General features: G+C 41.5%; 3 non-coding genes across 3 annotated transcripts in view; all 3 read left to right on the plus strand.

Annotated features, from left to right (window-relative positions):
- The first annotated feature begins 1179 nt into the window (after positions 1 to 1179).
- LOC149092546 (small subunit ribosomal RNA) lies at positions 1180 to 3349 on the plus strand. Its single transcript, XR_016200835.1, has one exon. It is a non-coding gene; the product is annotated as a small subunit ribosomal RNA (ribosomal RNA).
- A 487-nt stretch (positions 3350 to 3836) lies between these two features.
- LOC149092547 (5.8S ribosomal RNA) lies at positions 3837 to 3991 on the plus strand. Its single transcript, XR_016200815.1, has one exon. It is a non-coding gene; the product is annotated as a 5.8S ribosomal RNA (ribosomal RNA).
- Positions 3992 to 4467: 476 nt separating this feature from the next.
- The window catches only part of LOC149092548 (large subunit ribosomal RNA), a 4168-nt gene continuing 3635 nt past the window's right edge, over positions 4468 to 5000 (plus strand). Inside the window, exon 1 of the ribosomal RNA XR_016200805.1 lies at positions 4468 to 5000. This exon is cut by the window's right edge and continues 3635 nt beyond it. This is a non-coding gene — a ribosomal RNA (large subunit ribosomal RNA).

Consider the following 5000-nt stretch of genomic DNA (forward strand, 5'->3'; position numbering starts at 1 on the left):
AGCTAGTTAACCTTGTTTTGATTTAAAACTGAAAAATTTTTGCATACCCCTGGAAAAAACCGAACTTTAACTTTTTCCATTGAATTACATGTTAAATTTTTTGCATACCCCTGGATTTTCGATGATGACTCATTATAACGGAAGAACGAGGTCGATTCACGGTACCAAATCTTTTGGACATTATCAGCATTAGGTCAACTAATGATTGCGTAATTTTGATCGAGTTCGTGCTGTTGGTACCAGAGGAAATCGCCTTTAATGGTTGAGCCCATAAAAGCAATGAGAATGTTCGAATTGGCGCGATTTTAGGCCACTTGCGTTTAGTAATTTAGGTCATTAATAAGCGCATGCGATAGTCGGCACTACTGGGATATTACCCCGAAAAACATGATCGCGATTGACCTTATGGTTCAAAAGTTATTGGGTGTCAAAAATAGACACGGACTTAGTCTAATTTTCAGAAAAAGAGGTTTTAGATCACAACCAGATTTATTGTGTTATATGTGGTGAGTGTAGTTGCTGAATTGAGAGAAGCAACCATCAGTAGTTGATGGGGAGGTAAGTGATTGTCTACGGTTATGGATAAGTCAATGCATCAAGCAGTGGTATGGTCCAGACTGTAGCTGTTCACGCATCTATTCCTGTTATTCTGTTGATGTTTGGTGGTTGAAGAGACGGGCCTGAATGGGTTTGGATCGTCAATCATCTTATCACCACACACTATTATACAAAGGTAGAGTACCTGCAAGACCTAAGGTCTTCCTTGGTACGACTGACAATATCTATGAGAGTTGGGCTTTAATGCTATCAGACTTCATATCTTGCATATATGTTCAAACTAGTCACTCAACAGAGTGAGCAGTATTAGTATTGAGCTCTGCTTGTGCAAAGCAGACCGCAGATTGATCCAAGAAATTGGTATCAAGCGGTTATAATACTATGCTGTTTAGTTGACTTGCAAACGTACCCAGCAATGGTTACTCCTGCTAGATGTGCTTGCACATTTTAGTGGAAGAAGATGGATTCTAAAGAGTTTTCTGCAGAATCATCTTAATGCACGACATAAATCTCGATACCTCGTTAAAGTTAACATCCACTTGCTGGTTGTTAGCTGAGGATATCGTATTTATAGCTGCAAAAACAACTTGTTTAGCATTTTACTTTGCTAAAACATCAAGTTACCTGGTTGATCCTGCCAGTAGTCATATGCTTGTCTCAAAGATTAAGCCATGCATGTCTAAGTACATACTGTTTATAAAGTGAAACCGCGAATGGCTCATTAAATCAGTTACGGTTCCTCGGATATTCTTTTTTACATGGATAACTGTGGTAATTCTAGAGCTAATACATGAACAAGTGTTCCAACCTCAGCTTGCTGACGGAAGGATCGCATTTATTAGTACAAGACCAATGATTCTTATTCACCTAGAACCCTGTTCAGTGATTTCGGTCGCTGTCTAAGGACTAGCAGTGGGGATCTTAGCAACTTCGGTTGCATTTCTTGTGATGACTCTGAATAACTGAGCAAATCGTATGGCCTCTGAGCCGACGATGTATCCCTCAAGCAACTGCCTTATCAACTGTCGATGGTAGGTTATGCGCCTACCATGGTTGTAACGGGTAACGGGGAATTAGGGTTCGATTCCGGAGAGGGAGCCTGAGAAACGGCTACCACATCTAAGGAAGGCAGCAGGCGCGCAAATTACACAATCCCAGTACGGGGATGTAGTGACGAAAAATAACAATACGGGACTCTATTGAGGCCCCGTAATTGGAATGAGTACAATTTAAATCCTTTAACGAGGATCTATTGGAGGGCAAGTCTGGTGCCAGCAGCCGCGGTAATTCCAGCTCCAATAGCGTATATTAAAGTTGCTGCGGTTAAAAAGCTCGTAGTTGGATTTCAGTCGAACCTATGGGGTCCACTGATTAAAGGGTTAGATGGTGATGTTAGGTTTCTTGCTTGTGTCTACGGATGCTTGCTTGAACCTTCATTCCTCTTTCCTGGTGGTTACATTCATAGTGTTTAGACAGAAAATTGCTCGATATTTGCTATCAATGCTCTTTACCGAGTGTTGATTCAAGCGATCGAGACTTTTACCTTGAAAAAATCAGAGTGCTCAAAGCAGGCGTCCAAAACCTCGAAAGAGGTGCCTAAAAACGGTATGGTCAACCATCTATATGATGCGTACCACTACCTTAACTTGAATGATCTTGCATGGAATAATGGAATAGGACCTTGGTTCTATTTTGTTGGTCTTAAGAATCCAAGGTAATGATTAAGAGGGACAGACGGGGGCATTTGTATTGCGGCGCTAGAGGTGAAATTCTTGGACCGTCGCAAGACAAACTACAGCGAAAGCATTTGCCAAGAATGTTTTCATTAATCAAGAACGAAAGTTAGAGGTTCGAAGGCGATCAGATACCGCCCTAGTTCTAACCATAAACGATGCCAACCAGCGATCATTCTGAGTAACTAATTTCATGACTCGAATGGAAGCTTCCGGGAAACCAAAGTTTTTGGGTTCCGGGGGAAGTATGGTTGCAAAGCTGAAACTTAAAGGAATTGACGGAAGGGCACCACCAGGAGTGGAGCTTGCGGCTTAATTTGACTCAACACGGGAAAACTCACCCGGCCCGGACACTGAGAGGATTGACAGATTGAGAGCTCTTTCTTGATTCAGTGGGTGGTGGTGCATGGCCGTTCTTAGTTGGTGGAGTGATTTGTCTGGTTAATTCCGATAACGAACGAGACTCTAGCCTACTAAATAGACTTGCAGTTTACACTGCAGTACTCCCCCTTAGTCAACCTGTGGGTGGTAGTATCTCTTGATGGTTTCGGCTGTTGAGGGCTCTGCTGCTATTAGCCTACAGAATTGGCTAGGGTAAGGATGCTGTAGCACTGTAAGGACTTCTTAGAGGGACAAGCGGCGCTCGCAGCCGCACGAAACAGAGCAATAACAGGTCTGTGATGCCCTTAGATGTCCGGGGCCGCACGCGTGCTACACTGAAGTGGTCATCGTGCATACTGTTTCCTGCTCCGAAAGGAGTGGGTAACCGCTTGAACCCATTTCGTGATGGGGATTGGGCATTGTAATTATTGCCCATGAACGAGGAATTCCCAGTAAGCGTGAGTCATTAGCTTGCGTTGATTACGTCCCTGCCCTTTGTACACACCGCCCGTCGCTACTACCGATTGAATGATTTAGTGAGGACTTCGGACTGGTCAATCCAGACCATTGGGAAACTAGTGGTCGGATTGTGCTGGAAAGATGTTCAAACTTGATCATTTAGAGGAAGTAAAAGTCGTAACAAGGTTTCCGTAGGTGAACCTGCGGAAGGATCATTAACGTATTACCCTCTTATTATAAGAGAAATACAACCTTCAAACAATCAAACACTCTGCATAGTGATATTGTAGATGCTAATATGGTGAATGCAATTGAATTGTATTTGCATTAGAGTCGCAATTGTGAATGTTTATTGCAAACATTTAGCCATTGCAACATGATTCTAATTTGCATTACATTCGTTCATTCATACATCCATCTTTCATTATCCAATGCAACAAAGAGTGAGGGTTATCTAACGATAGCCATAATTTCTTTTGCAAAACAATTGTAGTTTATAATGAAAAGCCTGTCTTGCTACATACTTGGTACCTGATCAAGTCTTCAGCTTATGCTGACGGCAAGGTTTAAAGAAGGAAGTTTTACACTTCTTCGCCTAACTAAGTAAAGACAACTATGGTTTTTATAAACTGCATACAATTGTTTTCAAACCCTCTCAATGCAGATTTAGGATACTTATTAAAAGTCCCACGGTGGCAAAGATACATCTTCAAGCGGTGGATCACTCGAATTACCAATCGATGAAGAACGTAGCTAGCTACGATAATCGGTGCGAATTGCAGGACACGCCGAGCACTTGAGCTTCCAACGCACATTGCGGCTTTCGGGTCTTTTCCGAGGTCACATCTGTCTGAGAGTTGAGATGTAAAATAATCAACAAAACACTTGCATACTACCATATATGCATTGTTTTGAGAGGATTGTATATTTATATGCATGAATCTTGATGTTTTATTCCTTTTCTTAATTGCAATTCGTTGCAATTTAGTAAGGAGAATCTCAAATCTACTTGTTTCACATGATAAATTTTGTGTACAATGCATATTTCATCTCTGCAAGCAGTATATATGAATAGATACTAGCATGAGATTCTAAGGTTAGTCGCCTATCTGACGACGCTAAAGTCGTATTGCAGATAACTATGGTGATCAACTAACCTGTTAACTGATGAATCTTCTTGCACTTGTATAAATCGTACAAATAGTAGCTATTTCATTCTGTTAAAGCAGACCTAAGAAGTAATGCAAAGGCAAAATTTGTGCAAACATTAAAGTAGATTTACGTTGCTTGCTTGCAAACAACACAAATAAACATTAATCAACTTAATCAATATTTTTGATCTCAGATCAGGTGAGGTTACCCGCCGAATTTAAGCATATAATTCAGCGGAGGAAAAGAAATCAAATGAGATTCCCTGAGTAACGGCGAGTGAAAAGGGATGAGTCCGGCGCAAAGGTTTTCCATTGAAAGGTGGAAAGCGGTGCTGCGTAATGGCTAGAGTCACGATTATTTCAACTAAATCTGCAAGTCCCTCTGACAAGGGCCCTCTTCCCAGAGACGGTTCTAGGCCGGTGGCAGATCTTGGTTAATGGAATATCGATTACTGGCTTTAGTCGCGGATAGAGTCAGATTGCTTGAGAGTGCAATCCAAATTAGGAGGTAAACTCCTCCTAAGACTAAATACGATGGTAATATCGATAGCAAACAAGTACCGTGAGGGAAAGTTGCAAAGTACTTTGAAGAGAGAGTTCAAAAGGACGTGAAACCGCTTGTAGAGAAACGGATAGAACCACGAAGTGTAGCTGAGAGGAGAACTCAGCTCCTCTTGTGTATTGTTGCCTTTTTCTATTCAGTGCTAAGAATGCTTTA

The sequence above is a fragment of the Tetranychus urticae genome, unplaced genomic scaffold (genome assembly GCF_039701765.1).
Source record: "Tetranychus urticae isolate SD_2017Ah unplaced genomic scaffold, NJAU_TeUrti_SD_1.0 Scaffold_8, whole genome shotgun sequence".
NCBI lineage: Eukaryota > Metazoa > Arthropoda > Arachnida > Trombidiformes > Tetranychidae > Tetranychus > Tetranychus urticae.